General features: G+C 42.8%; 1 protein-coding gene across 2 annotated transcripts in view; it reads left to right on the forward strand.

Moving 5' to 3' along the window:
• Positions 1–25,525, forward strand: part of adarb1b (adenosine deaminase RNA specific B1b) — a 155,946-nt gene that overhangs the window by 53,196 nt on the left and 77,225 nt on the right. For both annotated transcript variants that reach the window (XM_080786398.1, XM_080786399.1), the window contains exon 3: positions 12,317–12,380. The gene's annotated coding sequence lies outside the window, so the exon portion shown is untranslated. The remainder of the gene's footprint in view (positions 1–12,316; positions 12,381–25,525) is intronic.

Consider the following 25,525-nt stretch of genomic DNA (forward strand, 5'->3'; position numbering starts at 1 on the left):
CCATGCCATGCCAGGAAACACAGTGTGAATCACAGAGTAGTGTGTTGTTATTTTCGGCCACCCATTTCCGAATTGGTGATCCCAGACTTGGAGGCCTCTTAACAGGACGTTGCTTGACAGTGCCCCCTCAACCAGGTGCCACCTCAACACATCACTATTGCCACCCGAGTACTTGGTGTGAATGGAAGGGCAATTGAATAATGCCGGTCCAAGCCATTTATTCTGCTCTACTGTAGGTGAAATCACAATTGAGACACTGCCTTTAAGTTTGCAACCTCACAGCCACTAGGGAACAACACACAAAAGCTGTACACAATCCAATATCTGCCCATACACAATGGAAATACAACATAACTGTACCAGTTCCACTTTGAACACTCCTTGAGTAGACCACACTCACATTGTTGACCTGCAAGGCATGACAGTTTGATACACAAATAATGCACCACACATGCCTCTGCATAACCACTCTAATTGGCTGGTTCAGATTGCTTCGTGCTAATATCACTATATTGCATTCAGTTTCCAAAATGAAATGACTCAACCCAATGCAAATCCCTGAGAAAATAGGACAGTTGCTGATAGACTGCAACGCTTGTTTGTTAACTTATTTTTGGTTACATGGATGCCAAAAAAGCAGGGCACGTGGTGCGAGCGCTATGATCCAGGGTGTTCGGGACGAGTTTGAAAGGGTACATTGGGTTGCTCTTGATCTTCTAGGCCAGACCTGGGCATTGTACGGCCTGCCGGCTATCTGACCGGCCCGCGAAAGATTACTTGATAATTAGAAAATAAAACATACTTTCATTACCATATGGGTGGACTAAGCTTTTATTTTGAAGCCCATGTATTCTCACACTGCACGCAATCTGCACGTGAATTGCGTGTGATTGAGAACCTGTCTTCCTTCCTTCACCCCCCTCATATGTGAAAATGTCTGCTTTTTGGATTTATTGGTGACACAGCGTCGGTGAATGCAAATAGCCATGAAGCCCAGCTAAGCATGCAGCTCCACAAGGGCAGGCGCATGATTACCAAACTTCCTCGCAGGAGGACAAGTTAAATCCTATTATGCTTTATTTAACCCGCTCTAACCCGCCTCGCCAATAAAGTTAACTTAAGATATGCTGCATCATACGGCGGTGTTGCACCCCAAATGTGGCATGCTTCTGAAGTTCAGAACGGTTGGGCGATGCGCCGTGAGCTTGTGGATCGTCTGTTTTCGGCACACGAGTCGACACCGTTGTACCACAAAGTAAATCTGGCAGAACGTGCACACATCAATGCCTGCCAGGCTGCCAAGTCTCAACAATATCATCACTGGTTGGCTTGTTATTGTGTTTTCAGAACGTCGTTGTTTAATGGTTGTGAGTGCAGTGTGCCATGTAGGTTGTGAAAGAGGCACATCCAGGGTCCTCCGTATGGAAGAACAACTATTAAAACAGCTACCTCTAATGTTCTCATTGTTAAAATAAAATGCTAGTATTTACACTTGTAACTTAAACAAAAACTTTCCTTTCCCAGTTTTCAACTGGGAAAGGAAACGTCTCAAGCCTGCAAGTACAAAATAAAAAAATCACACCCATGTGAAATGAGGGGCGCTCTTATTGTACATCATCATAAATGGCATAAATGTACTGCTTTTTATATAGAAATACAATTGATATTATGCATAATTAAGTTCAGCCTTTTGGCCCGGCCCTCCAAAATATTTTCTGTTTCTAATTCGGCCCCTTGGGAAAAATAATTGCCCACCCCTGTTCTAGGCAATTGCCTTGTTTGCCTGTATGGCCGGCAAGTAAATATCACAATTCATAAAGACACAAACATTCAACATAGTCCATAGTTTGGAATTGGGAATTCAGAATGGGGGGGGGGGGGGAAATCACGACCCAGGTAGGATGGGTAAATTACGTCAGACTTCGGTGCTCTATTGCAAAAATAGCTGTTCTACAAGTTGTGAGCTTGTAGATCTCTATTTTTTCTATTCTGGAAATATAAATAAATACAAATAAAACCTATACTATAAATGTATCCCTTACTGGCCTGATTAAAAATATATATTTTATAAATATATATATATATATATATATAAAATATATATTCCAAACCCTAACCATGTTCTGAAAAAACTGTTTCTATGTCTGTGATTCCCAAACTATATAGTAAAGGACCCCATGTAATTGGCCACCGACCCCCATCTGAAAATATGTTGTTCCAAGGAACTCCCACCCCCCCAGAACTAAAGATTTGAGTTAAAAACGTTTGCTGTGAAATATCTATTCCAAGATTTGTGCTCATTTTCACGGTTTTCCAAAAATAGCAGATCAACACGATCGTAGTGATCGCTATGAGCTTGTAGATCTGCTTTTTTTCAATAGCTAAAGTTTTAAATAATGGTTAAAAGGTGGATTAATGGATTAATGTGTGATTCTAGAGGGCAGCTCCAAGGTGGAAACTGGATGAATGTGAAAGAACCCTGCAGTTCCACTCATTAATTGTCATAATGCCCACCTCGTGAGACCTGCTATCTAGTTCTGAACAGAAACCACATGCAACAGTTGATTAAACGGGGTTGGGTGATAATTGTCACTGCACAAAATAAATAATAATCTTTTAATTTGCAAAACTTTCAAAAACAAATAACATAGCACTTTTTGTAGTCGATATAAACAAAATGCAAGTACTTTTTTTTTTACTTTGATTCATTGATATATTAAAATATAGCTTTTCGACCATCTTACCTTATCTTACGATTATAATTGAAATGGCCAAGCCAGGGGTGTGTGTGTGTGTGTGTGTGTGTTTGTGTGTGTGTGTGTGTGTGTGTGTGTGTGTGTGTGTCCTCTCTGCCCTTTGTTTCCTGTCTCTCTACACTGTTTTCTCTGAATAAAGCAGAAACAGTCCAAAAACTTAACAGCACAGGTACAGTATATATTATGTGCAGCAATGTACTGAGTGTGTTGCTGGAGAGAGGTACATGTACAGTATGAATAGGTAACATAATGCTGTGTACACTGACACTCGTGGCACAGGTATGAATATAGGTATCATAATAACACAGTGCACACTGACACGTGTGGCATACTGTATAGGGGCAAACCGGGCCTCCCAAGACTGACGGAAGATGAGCCATCGCTCGTCGCAATAACGCGTCTTATTAAAATGAGTCCCCCTCCCCCCCCTCTTCTTCCCCTCGCTGCGAAGGTGACTGCCTCAGATGAATTCATCTTTACACCACCAGCAGAATCTAGGCCAGCCATATTTCATCGCCGACAGAAGCGAGAGAGGTTTTTGCGCTCGTAAGCAGGCAAGCCAATGAAATGAGAAGCAACGGCGGGGGCATTCTTAAGCCCGCACTCTGGGGATTTAGAACGCAGGGGGAGGGTTATTGGTGGGGGGGGGGGGGGGGGCAGCAGAGTGGCTTCATGACGCAGCAGAGAGAGCCGTGTTGTGTGTGACGCAGGGAGAATGAGCGCTTTATGTCGGAGGTACAGTGAAACTAGTCACTGCTCTCCTAGGGGAGAGAGAGAGAGACACACACACACACACACCTTTCCATTAGGAAATGATTCATGAACAAAAGGTTAAAACTGACCTTTACATTTTCATGAATGAAATGTCAGGGTCCAACCTATTTTTCATATATTTCATTTTAATCGAGCATTGCACCTCTCTTGTCTGATCATGGCTAACGTGGATTATATAAGTGAGCAGATCGTCATAATAGTTTGCAGCCAGACTTGCAACCACATTTTGTACAATATTATTGTAAGAGCAATTTTATTTCCCCAGCTTAGCTATCCTGTGGGTTTCAACTCTAGATCCAAATTCCACCTCTTATAGGCTAATGCGATCTTATCGGCTAATGTCATCACTGAGTTCTGAACCCCTTGACCATGAAAATGACTAGCTTTAATAAAAGGAATGGAAGTAATGCTTCAGTAGTAGCCAATAGAGCTTCCCACCACCTTTTCTGTATGTGCTCTGTGGTCAGTCCAGGCTGGCCACATGTTTGTGTTCCTCACTTCAGGACCCAGGAGCACAGGAACAGTCCTTGCCCTGTCTGGAAGATGTGTCTTAACTCATAAGCCCTATTTTGTGCAGATGTCACTACTGAGTACTGATGTCACATTTGGGCATTGGGCTTATACACATAAAGGACACAGACAGAAAGATGTGTACAACAGATACGCTTACATCAGTCGAGGTGTTGGCACACTGGTGCGTTTTTTTTTCCAGCCGAATATTGGAGAGAAATTCGGATTGCGTAAAAAAAAAAATCTCACTTTATGTCGATCACGTTTGCACACAGAAAATATTTTGGAGGGCCGGGCCAAAAGGCTGAACTTAATTATGCATGATATCAATTTTATTTCTATATAAAAAGCAGTAAATGGCATCGTTTTGCAAAGCAATGGTAAACAAAATGTGAAACAGTTGACTCAAATTATAGGCAGAGTGACTATTTTACAACATGATGTACAATAAGAGCACCACTCACTTCACATGGGTGTGATTTTTTTTACTTTCTACTACTTGCAGGCTTGAGACGTTTCCTTTCCCAGTTAAAAACTATGTTTTTGTTTAAGTTACAAGTCCTGTAAATACTAGAATTTTCTTTTAACAATGAGAACATTAGAGGTAGCTCTCTTAATAGTTCCATTCGAAGGACACTGGAGGTGCCACTTTCACAACCCATGGTGCGCTGCTTACTATCGAGAGATGAGTGTTAAGTCACGACCATTAAACAACGACGTTCTGAGAACAATAATAAGCCAACCAGTGATGGTATTGTTGAGACTTGGCAGCCTGGCAGGCGCTGTATGTTGACGTGTGCACGTTCGTTCTGCCAGATTTATTTTGTGGTTCAACGGTACGTCGATCGACCTGCCGAAAACAGACGATCCACAAGCTCACGGCGCATCACCCAAGCTTTCTGAACTTCAGAAGCATGCCACATTCTGGGCGCAACAACGCCATACGGCAGCATCTGAAAACATCTTAACTTTATTGGTGAGGCGGGTTAAATAAAGCAATGAAGCATAATGGGATTTAACTTTTAAGCTTCATGGCTATTTGCATTCACCTACGTAGTCAACAATAAATCCAAAAAGCCGACATTTTCGCATATGAGGGGGGTGAAGGAAGAAAGACAGGTTCTCAATCACACGCAATTCACGTGCACAGTTGATGTGCAGATTGCGTGCACTGTGAGAATACATGGGCTTCAAAATAAAAGCAATGCGGTTTTAGTCCACCCATAAGGTAATTAGAAAGTATGTTTTATTTTCGGATTATCAAGTAATCTTTCACGGGCCGGTCAGAGTCAGCCGGCGGGCCGTATTTGGCCCGCGGGCCGTACAATGCCCAGGTCTGGTCTAATACTATCGGATCCGCAAAACGCACCAGTGTGCAACCACCTTTACAATGTGGATTGTATTAACGGGTGGGGCATTGATTCCCAACCGGCATTGTTCTCAACTTGCATCGTTCCCGTGTAGGCCATGTGCCTAACGGACACCAGAACAACCTATACAGGGGTTCACGACTCAGTTAAATAGGCCTAATTTAGTAGAAGCACAATAATGTTTTTCAGAATGTACTTACTACTTTTGTTTTGAATCTACATGTATGCATAAAAGAGCTTATTCACTGATGTGTGTATATAGCATGTCAAAATGCCAGCAGGTACAAAGAGGTCAAATAGACCAGAGATAGTACACTTTCTCTGTACGACCCATCAGTAGGACATGTGTCAATTGAAAGAAATTCATATTTTTGCAAAGGCAATTTGCCAATTACTTCAGCTGACAGTAAAGTATGTGTAGAGTGGATTGATTACACGACGAGTGTAAGCATACAATCTACAGTATCTATAAATACACCATGTCTCTGTCTGTCTGTGTGTACGGCTGTAATGCACGTAACTCGAGAACCGTTAGCCCCACTGACTTCAAATTCGCTACACACGTTCCACACCCCCACAGGAAGTGCAGTGCCCCGTGTCGAGTCAGTCGGACCCACGGTTGTCCAGAACCGCTACAAAAGGTGTCTGTCCAGGCTCTGGACTCGGCTCTGGACATCACAACACTCCATATTTGGGCATGCCTGACACATAACTGGGCATGCCTGACAAAGAACTCCATATATGGACATATAGCTGGCCTGTTCTGACATCACAACACTTCATACAAAGAACAAAGAACTCCATATAGGAATAAAAGTACACAGAGAGACAGAAACAGAAATCTCCATATATGGGCATAACAGGGTACTCTGGGTACTCTGACACAGGTACAATGGGTATTGCAAAGCCGGGTGGGGCATGGATCCCCAACTCTCATCAGTGCTCTACAGCCGGGCAACGGTCTAGTAAGCTTAAATTCTAAGTGCAGTGATAAAAGCCACACTGAATGCAAACACAGCAGACATTAGAGAGACGGAGGGAGTTCTTTCAAAGGAAGCAATATCCTTGGTTTTTTTAGTGCTTTGTTTCAAACATTTCCTTGGCCCAAAGTACTTCACAGCAACGCTGTCTGGAAATAAACTGTATAGTTGTGTTTACTGTGGGCTATACTGCTTATGCAATGCATGTATGCACACTCAATTATCGTATCCAAATCTTTTATAAGTACATAACGGCATGTGTATCGTGTTATGATGCAACTGTGTTATTGTATTGGCTTATTACCAAACTACGCGCCATCCAGCAGCATCCACCATGTGTTTTTCATGATCCTGAGGCACAAGTGATTCGCAACACTGCACCACAATAGGACATGTTTCGAATTTATTCATGTTGTTGCTGTCGGGCGGAAAAACCTTGCATGTCCCAAACTGTTAGTTTGTTACAAAGAGACAAGAGTGTGTACTGCCAATGGATTAAATGTAGTTATTTACTCACAAGCTCTAAACACTTATGATGCTGCCAGAGTTTGTCAAAATTAAGGCGCTAGAGTGCCAAACAGATGGGCAGATTTTACTCTGAAAAGCCCCGCCTTCCATTTCCCAACAAAACCGGGAGGTATAATGTTCCATTACTACTTCGCGCTACCTCGTCTGATCTCTCTTTAGAAGCGTTAATATTCTAAACGAGATGCTTGGATAAGTCAGCAATTAGGACAGAACACTGCTGTTCTGAACTTCTGATCAAAACCATGGACAGCGACATAGATTCAGATATAATGGCAATTTTTGTCGGCCCGTAAACAATGACCTTTAAAAAGGACCTAAAGACGCCTATGCACGTCCTTAGCACCCCGCGGTTTTATTTAAGGACACGTCTTTAGCACAAAAGCTGCTAATACCTTTCATTGGTTAGATATTTATCAATCCCACAGACCAATTTAAGGTTTGTTTGGTGAACACTAAACATTTCTCAAAAATACCAGGCCTACAAGCTCACAATGTGTCGCATCGCGATATATTGTGAGCTTGTAGATCAGCTGTTTTTGCTACTTTTATGCAACGCGATCATATAATGAAGTATGATTGTTTTATAAAAATATGAAATAGACATACAAGGTTTCTTCCTGACAGCAACGATTTTGTGGAGAACCCATCCGGATAGTTCTGCTTTCTCCCTCATGCTCCCCATACAGTAGTATACCATTCCTCTGTCTGTCTGTGTCTCTCTCTCTCTCTCTCTCTCTCTCTCTGTCTGTCTCTCTCTCTCTCTGTCTCTCTCAGTCCGTTACTGTACCTCCTTCAGAAAGCAGAAACACAACACAGATAGCGACGTGCACGCCAGTTTCCATCCATCTTTTGTGACGTGTGCCAGACAAGAGACGTCGCATGGATCCAGTATCAAAGCGCGCGTGCGTGTATGTTTTGGAACCCGGGCCGGGCAGGCAAACGCCAGCCAGTTGCAAAAACAATGTAGTCATTGAGACGGAGCGGAGCCAGAGGCCCGCTATCACTTTTCGGTGTAGATTCTAACACAGCCAGAGCGGGGTCTGCACACCGTCACTAGTCTGTGGCATCTGTTTCATACCACATACACTGCAGATGGGACGTGGGATTGTCTGCGGCAGTGATTTAACTAACAGTGCACAGCCATTTGTTTAGTTAGCCTTTGTCTCAGACAGTCACTTGGGCTGAAGATGAGTGCATTTATTGGATGAATTGTGACACAAGGTGTTGTCATGAGCGTAAACTTTGTTTCCATTAATATTATTATCGGTGCATGTGCTGGCACGTCTATGTGCGTTTTGCCTATACACAAACGAGCGGAGCAAAAACACAAGTCTTTTAATGACGTGTCAGGTGGCAGTCAGAGCTGTTTGAACATGTCATTGCTCTCGAGTACAGCTGAGGCCAGGATGCCACAAGGCAACTCTGTGTGTCAGAAGCAGGCCTGGTGTGTTGAGGCTGGTATACAATGTATCATTCATGCCCCCAGCTCACCGTTGCCCTTGACGATGCCAGCTTGTTGACTGGAGATAAATCACCAGCTACCAGGTTGGGGCCCCTGAGCGATGCACTTAACTGCCAACTGTCCTATAGTGTATTGAAACTTCTGGATGTCCCGACGACCAAATTGAGGCTTAGAGGGGACCGTGCCTTTTCTGTCAGCCCCTATGGCTGTGGAACACCATCCCCTACTCCATTAGAACCTCCCCTTCTATTGAAGTTTTTTAATCCAGGCTTAAAACCCTGTTTTACTCCACAATTTCATTGCCCATGATTTTGTTGTTGTTCTATTTGTTCTTTAGTTTAAACCATTATTATCATTTCTATTTTTATGATAACCATAGTCGGCTATGGTTAACCGTTTTAACCTGAATTATTCCCTATTTAATGGCATTTTTATCTCTGGGACCCCTATTGTAAAATCAAAGTTGATTTAACTCTTGAGAGTGTACAAATGGAAACAAATGGACCCATTAGGGTCCGAGTTACAGACCCATAAGGGTCCATTTGATTCCTAACTATCATTTAGCTGGGGACCCCCTGGAACTCCCTCAAGGACCCCACTGCATTACAAGACGGGTTATTTTCTCCATCTATTCATTTCTAACCCTCCCGAGTCCGACAGCATTGATATGCATCAATGCATGCAAAATAAGCATCTAATAAATGCACATCAACTTGGCCATGTAGAGTGGACAGAGCGTGCAATGGAATGAGAGCGAGACATTGTTAGTCTTGTCCAATATCGGCCTGGCAATAAATATGCCAACGGGATATTTGTGTGGTTTCGTATTCACAGATGCCAGGTACAATGGCATTGGGATGCACAGGGTGAATCTCCATTTCACCTGACTTGAACCACGCATGCATGCACGCACGCATGCACGCGCACACACACACACACACACACACACACACACACACACACACACACACACACACACACACACACACACACATATACACACACACACACACACACACACACACACAAAAATAAACCAAGCCTTTAATAATAGCTCGCTGTCCTTAAGCGCTGAGTGTACTGCAGTGTTTAGGCAACTCACGTAGGCGAGTAATGCAGATTTCATGGTATATACATGAAAATGCATATACTGTACCACACAAATCCATCCAAACAGGCCCAGCTACAGGCTACATTTGCAGTATTCACATATTATATTTACATTGAAGTGGTCTCTGTTGTGAATGGGCTCTTCTTATTTCCCCCTCAATTGCTTTGTATGGAGCCACCCATTGAACAGAAATAGACCACAGTAGCTTTACTAGTTAGTTTCAAATATCCCCCCCCCCCCCCCCCCCCCCACACACACACACACACACACACACACACACACCACACGACCACCATTAACTCCTGTTTCATTTCAATTCCATGCTGTATTGATGTTGGTACCATAGGAGCGATAACAGGCAAACGCTGATCAAAATAACAATTCTTCTACATTCTCTGATTGTGTAGACTTCTTGTAAAATTACTAATGCAGATGTTTAACAATAATTGAGAGTGTAAAATGAAACCAAATGGACCGGTCCATTTGGTTTAATTTATTTGGGAACCATCTGTACAGTACAGTACAGTACAGTACAGTACAGTACAGTACAGTACAGTACAGTACAGTAGAGCGCCCACCTGGGGACCCCCACACGGTAACTCTGTCCGACTCATTTCTCAACCATTTCGGACGCGGGGCGGCTCACCGGCTAGCCCCTGTTCTTGGGGGTCTGGATGTTCCGGCGACCCCCGGGGGAAACCCCCGGGGACCCCCACAGGGTAACTCTGTCGTTTCTCATCTGTTTCGGATGCGGGCCGGCTTGCCGGACACGGGCCGGCACCCTGGCCGCGTTGATGTGGGTCTGGAACTACAACGCGTCACAGTATGACACGTTGTGAACAGCTATTTTCTGAACAACATTCAAAATTGTACGAATTGTTTTCGTATTTCGCTTATTATGATGACTTGCCCAAAAGTGGGATTCCAGGGTTAGTCTTCTATTTCTTATCAAAACATCAAAGACAAAAGCAATGTTCCCCCCCAACCCCCCGTCGTCATGCTTATATGGGCTAGCAGCACAGAGTTTCTGTGGTGCGATCTCCCCACACCACAATCAGATTACACATTGAAAGTGGTATAATTACAGCTGTGGCTGATTAATGGGCGAGCTATAATTAGGGCTGTGAATATGGAGAGGTGGGGAGGTGGGGTGCTTGTCTGCATGTGTTGGTATGTGTGCAATCTGCATATGCCTGGGGCATGCGTATGTATGTGCAACATAATGTGATATTCTCTCTGGCAATCAGGTCTTCACACATTCACCTCTGGGCGGCTAATGTAATCTTACTAAAATAGCCTTCTGAGTTTCTGCCTGTAAAGTTTGGACTGTGTGCAAAGCAAAAGGATCAGAACAGAATTAGTGGCCGATAATGTCATGGTTTGAGTCTTCCCCTGTCTGTAGTTCCACTTCAGCCACTCCCACATTCTATTCCACCACACTGCAGACATATACACCTGTCTCCCACTGCCTCATCAGCCCAACAGTTCCCTTCTCATTACACACCTGTGCCTACTTCTGCAATCAAGCCACCGCCTATAAAACTGGACTCATTCTGCCTCATTCCTTGCTAGAAGATAACCATTGTTACATGTGTTACATTCCTGTTCTCTGTATTTTCCTAGTGTTAGATTATTTACTAGTTTGGATTTTGACCTCCTGCCTGTTTTTGGACTCTGATATTCTGCCTGAGTCCTGACCCCTTGGATTTGTTTGCCTGTTTTGGACTGCTTTCTTGGTTTTGACCTCTGCCTGATGTACTTCGATGTAAGCCTTTTCCCTTGGTTTTGGTCGCTATTAAACTATTGAACTTACTCTGCCTGTGTTGCCTGCACTTGGGTTCCATTTTGATACACACCGTGACAGATAAATGATGTACAATAATGAATATTAAAATGGTATGCATACATTTACAATGGGGCGTTATGCAAAGTCCTATTCATACCCACACTTGAGACATGAATACCTCACCCTGGCAGCAATGCTGTGTTTTGATCTATTGAGCTACACATGGGATTGAACCCTTAAACCCTGGCAGTGCTGGTGTCACGCTGTACTCATTATATACATGTATATATGAGTCACTATAGTTTACAATGTTGGTGGGCGTCATTATCTGTCATAGTGTACAAAATGATGCTGTAGGCCAGTGGTTTTCAACCTTTTTCATTAGGTATTCGGCACTTGAGTCACGGACTCACGGACCACCATTTGATCAGATTTAGCCTCTCAGACCCCAAACTTCACTTCACATTTCTATGCTGAATTGATAGGAGCGATAACATGCAAATGTTGCAATTGATGACAATCTTTCCACAAGTAATATATACCCAAATATATCGGCCAGACTGAAGCAGTAGCCTATATCAGGGGTTCTCAACCTGTGGGGCGCGACCCCTCGGGGGGTCGCCACATTATATTATATTAAAAAAGAAAAAGGTTTTGGGGGTTTTTTTGCAACTGAATGGCTGGCAAATGGAAATGAAGAGTACATGGGCATGGCCAAAGCATTTCCAGGGGTCCCCAGCCAAAAACGTTGAGAACCCCTGGCCTATATCGGCCATTATTTGACACGGGTACAACGGGTATTACCTTACCGGGAGGGGCAGCAGTTTCAGGCTCTAATTGTCTCGTTGCAGGCTCTAATTGTCACCTTCTCACTTCATGGATCACGCCAGTTGACGCCGAGTCAGAATTTGAAATCGTAAAACCTTCATTTACAACAGCTTAGTGGCAACAGTGGTTGTCATAAATGATTGTTAAACTCATAAAGGGAGCTACGACTCGGAGAGTCTCTCTTACTCACTATCTCTTTCTCTCTCTACAGCAGCGCTGGGAGCATCAGTGACACAGACGAAGAATACCTTCATTTCCCTGGTACTTCTTACAAGGTAAGCACACATTTAATCTTAGACGTACTATAGACCAGTGTGCCATGAGACAAGACCAGGTGTGCCTTGGGATTTCATGACAACCACACATTACTATGCAAAACGTTATGAATATTTCTTTAGCTTTATACATTTTTATTTTATTTTTTATAAAGTATATTTATTGGTTTTCACATTTTAACCACTTTCAACCTGGTGTCCCTTTTTTGGGCATGCCATTAGTGAAGAATTTAATGCATTTTTCTTTTATACAGAAAATTAAGTAGATCACAAATATGTGAGCTTATAGATCGACTATTTTTGAAAATGTGAAACAATTACAGTTGATGATGTCATTTGTCAATGTGTGGTCCAGCCCTAAGGAATGTTATTAGCATGTCTTAATAAAAAACGACTTAATACTCCCTAAGGTTCATATGAGCATCAAAACAATATTTTAAATACATTTTTATTAGCACATTCCATGCATTCCATAGAGCTGGACCACACACGGACAAATGACATCATCAACTTGCGACGGGCATTGTCCCTCTTGCACTCTAACCACTCAGCTACGGCCGCCCCCAATTTGACTACTGTGATTCTTATTTTTGGCTTTCAGTTTGTCCTGAACAGTTGGTAGGTAAAACCACTGACACAGTACTTTATTTTGCCCTTTTCTCTTTGCCTTGACTGGAGGTTAGATTGGTGGTGCTTTGACTCTTTGTCATGTTGCTCTCTATGGGGTCTGAATGTCCACTGCCATCGAGCCAGTTTAGCATACTGTTGTGACAGGACTCTCGTGTGTCTGTGTGTGTGTGTGTGTGTGTGTGTGTGTGTGTGTGTGTGTGTGTGTGTGTGTGTGACTGTGACAAAGCCGCCCGTCAGGGTAGTCTGTTCGAATCCCTGGAACGGCACAAGGGAAATCTGGGCTCTTCTTCTTTCCCCCTCAATTGCTTTGTATGGACTAGCCACCCATTGAACAGAAATAGACCACAGTAGCTTTACTAGTTAGTTTCAAATACCACACACACACACACACACACACACACACACACACACACACAGTGCTTGAGAAAGAGCTTAAAGGCGTAGTGAAATGAAAAAGACGTTTTTCACACTTTTAGACCATATCCGTGGTCATCATATGGGCATACCTAACAATGGATGCCAAAAAAATGGGAAAATTCTCATTTCTGTGTTTTTATATCAAAAGTCCATAAAAACGATTGTTTTATTTATTTATTAAAATGAAAACGTGCTGCGTGATGACGTGTAGAGATACACATCGATAAAAGCCAATAAAAATGAAGCTCACCCGTTTAATTCCCCATATCTGCGCATCCGTCCAACACAGCTGCTACTGATTGCAGAAATCCTCCGTTTTTATTCCCATTCAAGATAACATCCAGACAGTGTATTACTCGGTTTCAACTTAATCATCACGCTAAAATAATAATATCTGAAAACATTATAGGGTAGAAATAAGCCACATAACAGTAAACTGATACAGCTGGCCGACAATCCGATTTGTAAACAAACACACACCATGAGTGTTGCGGATAGCATAGCTACCGTCCCTAGCTACCGTCCCATCGCCTGAAGGGATGCGACGCTCTGATTGGTTCAGAAACTTCATACCGGTGTTTCATGTTGAAACTTAAAAATATATTGATCACCATTTCCGTTTCCCTACACCTTTAAGCGAAATGACCTTAGCTGAAGACACATTTTGAAGCTCCAACTTGTCATCTGCTTGAATAAATAAATAATAATAAATTATAAATAAATACACAGTCTGCAGTGGATACAAAATAGTCGGGAGACTGTTCAGAGAGATGGAGTGATGAAAAATGGGTCGGCAGGGGGGGGGCTGTGTGAATGGGATCAAATTGCAGAATCCCCAAAACAGAGATGAGATGCTTAGTATATCAAAATCCTGCATTTGCATATCGTGCATGCACGATTTGGGTACGCTCCAGGTGTTTAGTTTTTTCTTCCATCAAGCGTAGCAACCCCCTACCACCACATGGCAGATCTCTTCCAGTCAGTGTGCATCAATGACTGCAGAGAACCCAAGCAGAATGGAAGGGCAGTCAAGGACGACGTAGTGCTGATCTATGCTAGGCTACACAACGACTTGTACATAAGTGGTTAGGGCCTCACAGACCCCCTCTAGGGCTTGCCGTATCAAACTATAGCACAGTTTATGCCCCCTTGGCATGTACCTCAGCTTCGCTAACTGAAGCTGTAGCCTATGGTAGATGGCAGAACTATAGTCTTAGTAAAATTATGCCATTTTGTTTCTCATAGCCTGAGAGGGCGAGAAAATAAACTTTAATTATCCCCTCACAAGACAGTTCTGCACCAGTCTAAGCTAACTAATGCAGAGCATTTGCTAGTCACCCTTGGGCTAGACGCCACCAGGCTTATTGCCTGGCAGATGACCACACTGTCCAATCTGTTTCTGCCAGGCATCTGTCACACTAATACAAATCACAGACAACCCTGGTGGCCCATCCTTCTGGTTACGGTTTCCAATATTGAAGAATAATTTCGGTTAGGCCTGGGAATTATATATTAAAATATATTGATTTGATATGAGACTAGATGATATTGTCAGCGTTTTTGGATATGTTTGATCTGCTTTAAAGGCTGCATTACAGTAAAGTGATGTAATTTTTGGAATTTACCTAGGTATTCGCTTATTTGTCTTTACCCACTAGTTATTGTACAGGCATTACTGATCTAGTCTTTATGGAAAAATCTCATTGTGTAAATATTTTGTGAAAGCGCCACAATATTGTCACAATAACAATATCAATATCAAGGTAAAGAATATAATGTTATTTGATGTTGTCCATATTTGCGAACGCAGTGAGAACTTACTATGAGACCTAGCAGATCATGTCTGTCTGTCTGTCTGTCTGTCTGTCTGTGTGTGTGTCCCCCCTTTGTGCCCATATATGGAGCTACGTCCAAATATGGAGTGTGTTGCATCAATACGTCACCATGACTCAGCCATAACCATATAAGGAGTCCCCAAAGCAGCTATACGTCCAAAACCCAAATATGTACGAGCTGCGTTCGCTTCCCGCGTTTGCGCGTCTTACTGGTAGCCCTAGCCCTAGTAAGATCATTCTGAACTAAACTTTCGTCTCATCTGTCTTGGACTGTGTCATGTCTAACAAAGACCTAAGGTGTTTGGTCTGAACCCATAGCAAAGCACCATGGCAGATTGTTGATGCTCACCTACAACCACAAGCACTGCTGTCCCTCCTGAACCCACCTCAGTGTGTCCTCTTCCATACGCAGGCATGCACACACCCACCCACTAGCTTCATTATGTCCATCTGCTCTGGCTGTAAAGGTGTGAGATGACAGGTTGAATACTAATGTGAATACTCACTGTGAGTCTGTGAGGTGGGTGGTGTTGTTTTTATTTTATTTTATATATACTAAACATTGAATCTGTGCTGCAAGTATCTGCATAAATAAATATTATTTTGCATACATCAGTGCTATTGAACACCCTTTACGTCTGTGTGTTGGTTAAAACAATATTGAACCAATGAAAAGTAGTAAAAAGTGCCTCGGACAAAACCTCTTAACTCCATTGGACCCTCAATCTGTCTGCTAAAGCAACTAACTCCATCACCTCTCCCCCTCTCATGCAAGTAATTGACAATATATAAAACACCAACTTTGATGAGACAGTATTGGTTTGTTTTCAAAATATACGGTTTTCTTCATTTCCTGAAAAAAAAATATTTTTCATTTCCTGAAGAATGTATATGACTCATTTTCAGAAGAATGTAGTATTGGAGAATTGAAGTTAGGTGTTTTTTCCCCCCGACAGCAGAGATATTAAATTGATAAGCCAATACATTTCCACACTACTGTAAGTCATTTGTCATCTTGACTGTTTTGTCCCCATATGCCTAATGTCATATGTCTAGCCCCCATGTCTCTGTTTGAAAGCAGCCCTCTCCATGTCATTCTCTCACTTTATTTCCCAGCCAAAATAAATCCCAGCTCCACTAGCCAGCCAATTATCTTTCCATTATGCACTTAGCTCGGGTGAAACTGAATTTGCATAAATTGCTGTGAATGCACCCCACCAAAAAAAGAATAACTGCTGACTTTCGTCACAGGGATCAGCAGAGCAAACGAGCATTCCAAATGATCCTAATCACTTATTATTTGGCTTCCCCAAAGACGTCCAATGTCTCTGTCCTGACTAGAATGCTAAATGTCTGTTGGAATGCAAGTTCTACTTGGTGATTCTCCAGAACACATTCTAAATTTCTGGACTGCACAGCACAGTGCACACCTCTTCAATTAAGAGAAAGGTGGCAGGCTAATCACTCCCAGGTCAAACTGGACATTTTTAGCTGTGAGCTCTTAGCCTGATTACCAGACTGAAGCTTCCGAAAGCTTGAGTGAAGTAGGCGGGGTCTATGGTGTGGTCCCAGGGTAATGAGCTCTGACTCCTTTTGTGTTCAACAGCAATGACTTGAATGACCACTTCAAACCCTCACTTCATGACATGCATTGTGAGCTTGTTAGATCTGCTAGGGCCTAGGCATTAAACAAAGAGCCTCGCCGATAGGTTGCTTTTTAAATCGGAAAGGGTCACATGTGTCTTCAAAAGAACTGGCGAATCACCTGCAGTTTCGGTTTACTGTTTGTGTTAAATGTCTCAAGATGTTTTGAATCAGCTGTCACCGAGATAACTAAGTGTGTGATAGTGTTTTACTTATTGGTTCTGGCAGGCAAATGTTGGTGGGCTCCTTTGATTATGTTTTACCCTGTGGTTGTTGGCTGTTTTTTGGCTGCGTCTCTTGACATCTGTTGGTTGTCCATTTTCTCCAGAACGATCCATATTGTCTTAAGTACATTTTGGTGCGGATATTTTTGTACTTTTACTCAAATACATTTTGAATATGGGACTTGTACTTGTAACAGAGTACATCTACATTGCAGTATTGATGCTTTTGAGTATCTATTACGATATGTCCAGAATAAGTATGCTAGGGTTCGAGTGGTTAAGAACATATGTTCAAATTTGGACAAAGAAACATAGACGTGACTCTATCACTCTATCACGTCAATACCAATCTCCATTAGGTCACTGAAGGACAGGCAGGAATTTACTTGCACACACACACACACACACACACACACGCACACTCACGCATTCACACATTTCTCCCATTTATATAAATTCTTAATATAATGGATTTTGTTATCCAAACATGGCATATTGGCATCACACCTGTGCACACAGCATGCTAGTTACGTGTGCCAGACCCGCCAGCTGGGACCTTTGGAAATGGTTCTCATTCGTGTGTGTGTGTGTGTGTGTGTGTGTGTGTGTGTGTGTGTGTGTGTGTGTGTGTGTGTGTGTGTGTGTGTGTGTGTGTGTGTGTGTGTGTGTGTGTGTGTGTGTGTGTGTGTGTGTGTGTGTGTGTGTGTGTGTGTGTGTGTGTGTGTGTGTGTGTGTGTGTGTGTGTGTGTGTGTGTGTGTGTGTGTGTGTGTGTGTGTGTGTCAAGAGTAATGATTCTACCAGGTGCTGTATCCTTTTAATTATTTCAGTGATCTAACAGATGAGTATCGATTAGAGTAATGACCCAGTGATGTTTATTGCCTCCATGACCTAATAGTGTGTGTATGGGGGCGGGGGGGTTATGAATGACCGTACATGGATTCATTTGAACCATTGTGTAGCGTCCCATTCTGCAAAAATAGTCAAAGGTTTGGCTATCTTTGATGAAGAGATTTAATTTGCGTGACGACAGAGTGGTTTGCTACTGAGCGTGAGCGACAATATGACAATACAAAATGTGAACAATTTAAAGTACACTGTATCCAAAGGCTACAGACATCGATTTTTAGGTGAAATGTGTTGGACATTGGACACGCGGTATGCTGGAAAATGTGTTCCCAAACCTTTCGCCCCCAAAATAATGCTGCCATTGACTCACGACCTTAACCTAACCCCGGAGGTAATTTTATGCAGATAAGCGTGCACTTGTGGTGCTCATTTGTCTGCACTTAATATGTATTACGCCTAGGGCTATTTAGGGGATTTGTAAAAAGGTTTCAGAAAAAAGAGAAGCGAACCCGCACACTCATCTGCTGGACCCAGCACCTCCACTAAAGCAATTATGGTTAAATGTATTTTTACCTTGTATTTCACTAATTCTATTTCATTTTTTTATGACCCAATAATTTTGCGACCCCAACCCTAACTTTGGGAACCCCTGTGCCAGAACATAACATGGTAGAAACACAAAGAATAACACTGGGATAACCCTGAAGTCCACCCACTGGGCGATTGAAGTACATTTGACTACCGTCGTCGTAACGCAAAGGAAACCCCTGCGGCAGACCCTCTTCATGGGTGTCTTTGTCCAGAACATTGGCGCGGTGTTGAAAAGACAATTGCTCCCTAAAGACTATGCAACTCACCCCCACCGACCCAAACTCCATCTTCCATTCAGTAACGGAAGAAAGAGAGCTTTGCATCGTTGCTTCGCTCACCGTGGATGACTGCCCCTTCTCTCCCACTATACTGCCCCTGTCTCCGTCTCTCTCCCCTGAGCTCAAGCTGGTGTATGTGTACAGCATGTATGCCTCCAACTTGTAGGGGGTAGGGACGGGTAGAGGCAGCATGTGTGTCTGCAGGGGCGACGGAGCGAGGTTGAAAGCGAGGAGAGCAGAGTAGCAGCTACCAGGTGAGCTGCTCTCTCTCTCTCTCTCTCTCTCTCTCTGCCCCTGAGGCTAGACCTCCGAAGGCTCATTAGTGCTAATAATGGCTAAAGCTAATCAAAGCACTCCTCCTTGCAAATGGGCACTATAGCCAGAGTTAGCAACTCGCCTTAAAAGGCACTGGTGACTAATGAAAAAAGCAAAAACAACAGTCACGGTGACGACAGGCCATGACCTCATTGTCTGTTCATGTCAAGGGTACGGCTGCTTTTTAACCAGCTGCTTACCACAGCTGCAACTACCAAGTACAAGTCGTGCTTCGGTCTGGGAATGCCCATATATGGGCCTTGTTTGATTTGTTTTATTTTTGAGGTCGCCCTCCTACAGTATGTTCAGGTTTTAGTGTATTTAACCCACATTTTGTCGTAAAACAAACATTAAATGCCATGACAATGAATAGACTATTTTGAATGTTGTAATTAAACACAAACATTGATGACGAATGTGAGGACACAAATTCTGATTGGCTGGAATGATATGATGTATGATGATGTACGATTATAAGAGCACCCCTCACTTCACACAGGTGTGATTTCAGGGCCTCGGGCCAGCCCAGTTAGGGCTGGGTCTTAATTTTCAGGTCTGTTGAGAGATCTAGTTTTCACCAGCTGCCGGGCGTGGCTGCGCTAATAACTTTGGAGCGGGCCTGTCTAGAGTTTGAATGGACAGGTATCAGTCAAAAGGGAGACATTGAATAGGAAGAACCGGTGGGGTAGGATCAACATATTGAATGTCAGAACAGGTCATCTCCATATATGGAGATCTAAAGGGTTTGAGGTCAGATGTAGAGTTGCTGACCGGCTCCAAATATGCAGATCTAGGTGATGATCCAGTCTTCTCCATGTATGGCTATCCAGCGTGTGATGAGGTCAGTGCTGTGATCTTCATATACGGTATGGAAACGACCATATATGGAGCATGTCACAAGGCGTGATGGACGGACGGACTGACTGACAGGTTTTGTAGGTTTTCATTGTAATATCTGACCTACAGTTGCAAGGAAATTATTACACAAATTGATTTGATCGATTAATTATTTGACTTCAAAAAGTAATAAAAGAAGATAATCGATGCAGCCCTATCCCATTATTGTTTTCTGTCTCTCTCTCTCTCTCTCTCTCTCTCTCTCTCTCTCTGGCTCTCTCTGGCTCTCTCTGGCCCTCTCTCTCTCTCTCTCTCTCTCTCTCTCTGGCTCTCTCTCTCTCTCTCTCTCTCTCTCTCTCTCTGTGTGTGTGTGTGTGTGTGTGTGTGTGTCTCTCTCTCTCTCTCTCTCTCTCTCTCTCTCTCTCTGTGTCTCTCTCTCCAATTTTTATAGAGGCATGCGTTTGTGATGTTATCATGTCCTTGCATCATTCTAAATGCCTCAAGCCAGGGTAAACTCATTGTGCTATCACTATGCATCCTATGAGTTCCACTCATTCATTTTGCTTTCTTTCTTCGTTTTCTCTCCGCTTCTGTTGTCTGCTGGTTCACTGTGATTTATTTGGAAGCTAATTAATTTGTCTCTGTGTGGTGATGTCATCATTACACCACTATGAGTTGCCCCACTGGGCACAGTTATGTAAACACAGCCTTGAGCAGCCTTGAACATGTCTGGGCCTATAGTTTTCTGCATTGTTTCTGCACAATTGGTATGCCTGCACTATTTTATCGAAATGTACTGTTTTGCTGCAACAATCTCATCATCTTGTTAATGGGATGGGAGCTGTGTTTTTACGACCACATGATTTCCTGGTTCCAAAGTGAGTCGAACGGTGAAGCTCGCCATCTAGCGCACACTGAAAACACACAACATTCTTGGCAGAGAATTAGTTAATACATGTTTGAAGAGTTTGATTACTCTAATGATGAATAACAGACTACTCGTTCGCCTAGCGTTAACATTTTCTCTATGTACTCTAAGTACATAAAATATCCTAGCAATTACGCATCATAGTTTGGAAGTACTTCTTTCTGAAATAGGCATGCTGATATTGATCCACTGTTGCGCTGTGATATATAAACTAATTTATTTGGTAATAAATTTGAGGGGACATGCTTATTGGTCCCATAGACATAGAAATGCTAAGCTAGACTATAACACTGTACAACATACCTTCAAACGCCATGAGTGTGTCTCTAAGACCACAGGGAGACAGTTCACTCAAAATTGATCAAACTGGATCACATCTCGATACTGATGAAGACCAATTGGAACAATGTGTTTAGTAAAGTAACCCAAGAGGCAATGTCTCATAGAATGTCTTCTGTGTGTACAGTCAGTATGTGTGTCCCAAATCTACACAACTCTTCCTCACTGAAGGCCACTCAAGTTCAATGGCAGCAAATTTACCCACAATGCCTTGCACCACATCACAGGGTGCATGCCTCTTGAGGCTCCAAATTACCACTTCACATCTGCTGCTGTTCTGCTGATGCCAGACCACCACCACACAAGCTTGCAGTCACTCAAGTCTGCACACACACGCATGCACACACATGCACGCACGCACACAACAAAATTCTATCTCTCTCATGTGTGCACACAGCCATGTTGGCCTTGTTTGATTCCAACCTTTTTAGTGTACTCATGATATATTTAAAGAGCAATGATGGAGAATGGCTTAGTAATTGATTGCTCTGCCAAGCCATTGATTAGCCTTGCATGCAAATTGAGTTAACGTTCCAGTAGCGTAAGCATGCCGTTATTTAAGTGTATGAGTCAGCCACTTGATGTGATTGCGTGTACCGTATTTTTCCAAATAGTAGCCTGGTCATTTAATATGCAAAATCGATTTAGACCCCGGGCGTTTAATAGGAACTAGGCATCTATTTGCAGTAGGCTTTTATTTACTTTTGCACCATCCTGCACTGGGCCATTATTTGGTTACAGTTCCTGTCGCGCATGTTTTAGTGCAAAATTATATAAGGTATGGTAAACATAGGCCTACATTTCAGGCAAGTCTTTTGATTTAATATTGAGAGAGAGCACGTGGTTCAACCCGCGGGGTGGTGATGTTGTTCAATGTGCGCTCAACGTGTTGCTTAGCCTATTCTATCAATTATAGACTGTGTGCCTAATTTATATAATAACAGCTGCATCTACTAGCCTATACGATGTAGTAGGCTATGTCAACTTTATCTTTGAATGTTCTGTCGCTCCGTTTCATAAATTCATTCTCTCTCTCACTCTCCCCTCTCTCTCTGGATAGCACATGAACTCTTCTCTCTAGATAGCACATGAACTCTTCTCTCTGGATAGCACATGAACTCTTCTCTCTAGATAGCACATGAACTCTTCTCTCTGGATAGCACATGAACTCTTCTCTCTAGATAGCACATGCACTCTTCTCTCTAGATAGCACATGCACTCTTCTCTCTAGATAGCACATGCACTCTTCTCTCTAGATAGCAGAACTCTTCTCTCTAGATAGCACATGCACTCTTCTCTCTAGATAGCACATGAACTCTTCTCTCTGGATAGCACATGAACTCTTCTCTCTAGATAGCACATGAACTCTTCTCTCTGGATAGCACATGAACTCTTCTCTCTAGATAGCACATGAACTCTTCTCTCTGGATAGCACATGAACTCTTCTCTCTAGATAGCACATGCACTCTTCTCTCTAGATAGCACATGCACTCTTCTCTCTAGATAGCACATGCACTCTTCTCTCTAGATAGCAGAACTCTTCTCTCTAGATAGCACATGCACTCTTCTCTCTAGATAGCACATGAACTCTTCTCTCTGGATAGCACATGAACTCTTCTCTCTGGATAGCACATGAACTCTTCTCTCTGGATAGCACATGAACTCTTCTCTCTAGATAGCACATGCACTCTTCTCTCTAGATAGCACATGCACTCTTCTCTCTAGATAGCACATGCACTCTTCTCTCTAGATAGCAGAACTCTTCTCTCTGGATAGCACATGAACTCTTCTCTCTAGATAGCACATGCACTCTTCTCTCTAGATAGCACATGCACTCTTCTCTCTAGATAGCACATGCACTCTTCTCTCTAGATAGCAGAACTCTTCTCTCTAGATAGCACATGCACTCTTCTCTCTAGATAGCACATGAACTCTTCTCTCTGGATAGCACATGAACTCTTCTCTCTAGATAGCACATGAACTCTTCTCTCTGGATAGCACATGAACTCTTCTCTCTAGATAGCACATGAACTCTTCTCTCTGGATAGCACATGAACTCTTCTCTCTAGATAGCACATGCACTCTTCTCTCTAAATAGCACATGCACTCTTCTCTCTAGATAGCACATGCACTCTTCTCTCTAGATAGCAGAACTCTTCTCTCTAGATAGCACATGCACTCTTCTCTCTAGATAGCACATGAACTCTTCTCTCTGGATAGCACATGAACTCTTCTCTCTGGATAGCACATGAACTCTTCTCTCTGGATAGCACATGAACTCTTCTCTCTGGATAGCACATGAACTCTTCTCTCTAGATAGCACATGCACTCTTCTCTCTAGATAGCAGAACTCTTCTCTCTAGATAGCAGAACTCTTCTCTCTAGATGGCACATGCACTCTTCTCTCTAGCCCATTGATGCCTGGTGCAACCTATACGTTGTTCTACCCTTGATGCCGGCGCGCTCTCTGTGTCTCATCAGCTATTGCTATACATGTAGTAACATAACTATTTAAAAAAATAATGAATCAAAATTTGAAGGTTTTGAGAAACCTTAGGTCAGGCCCTAGAAGGCGTTCCCAGATTCGGCCTCGAGTATCAATGGGCTAGATAGCACATGAACTCTTCTCTCTAGATAGCACATGAACTCTTCTCTCTAGATAGCACATGAACTCTTCTCTCTAGATAGCACATGCACTCTTCTCTCTAGATAGCACATGAACTCTTCTCTCTAGATAGCACATGAACTCTTCTCTCTAGATAGCACATGAACTCTTCTCTCTAGATAGCACATGAACTCTTCTCTCTAGATAGCACATGAACTCTTCTCTCTAGATAGCACATGAACTCTTCTCTCTAGATAGCACATGAACTCTTCCCCTTCCACGGACCGGGGAGGCGCCTGGACATTATTACCCAACGTCTGCCCCTCTCTCCATATCATTCAATAAAGGCATGATTTATACACTTCATGGAATATACACCACTTTGAATTAGAACAATCAGTTGTGAATTGGCTGAGTATGGCGTGAGTTAAATTAAAACTATTTGTGTATTTCTCGGATGCGACTTTGGTGTAGTGGTATTCTATACTTGTGAGGACCTCTGCTTGGATTCATGGTGAGTCACTGGCGGCGCGTGCTGCAAGCTCACAACGTGCTGCAGACACGACACTTGAAATATAATACGGTATATGTGTCTTTGCATACAAAGCTGCTGGGTTGCATGCAAGATACAATTTCAGTGCGAGCTGACAATAAAGTATTATATCATATCATATCATTGGAAACATATACATACCGGTATAATGATTCACAGTCAGAATGTGAATCTTTTTTATTTCAGATTGTCTTTTTCTTTATTTGTCTGGTTGTGAATTTGTGATATTTGATGACTACTGTGCCTTCATCAGTCAAACAATAATATAGGTAGCATAGTGTTTTAACCAATTTCCGCGGGTATACTTCGTTGAAGAGGGTCCCCCAGGGACCTTAGCCCATATAGCCCATCTACAAGCTTACAATGCATCACGTTCACCCCAAAATGGAGATGCTTGGGTTCATGTGGTAGAAACCCTTCATTGATCAGTCTCTCACTTGCTGTTTGCTAAGAGGGCAGGGGAGGGAGGTGCAGGCAATAAACAAATACCTTGTTTCAATATTTTCATTTTCCGTATGTAGACTCACTGGTACGTCTCTAAATGCAGAGACTGAGGACTATCTCCCTGCTTTTGTTGTTCAAAGTGTGTGTGTGTGTGTGTGTGTGTGTGTGTGTGTGTGTGTGTGTGTGTGTGTGTGTGTGTGTGTGTGTGTGTGTGTGTGTGTGTGTGTGTGTGTGTTGCACATTGTAAAGCGATTGGGATAAGGACATGTTATTTTACTACAAAATATGTGTAACACCAAAGAAATTGCCAGAATTCCGTATATCAGATCAGACTTTATTACCATCTGCAATAACTTTGATTTTATAAGCTGGTATAACAGACCATATAACCTTATTTTATTTATTTATATCATATCAATGGCTTGTTTTGGTATTAGATGCGGTTATGTGGACGGTCGATGGACCTAAATGGTGAGTCTAATGGCACATCAACTTGTTCTCTATTGCCGTGAAGAGTGGGAGTGAAGATCATCAGCAGAGTTAAACCTCTGTTTATTGGCATCTTTCTTGATTGACGGTTCTGTCTGCACACCTTTTTGTTTGTGCATTTGCATTTTAAATTCAGTCCAATCACAATGGCCATTGTCCACCCCGCCGT

Source organism: Protomyctophum bolini (genome assembly GCF_963924005.1).
Source record: "Protomyctophum bolini genome assembly, chromosome: 16".
Classification (NCBI taxonomy): Eukaryota; Metazoa; Chordata; class Actinopteri; order Myctophiformes; family Myctophidae; genus Protomyctophum; species Protomyctophum bolini.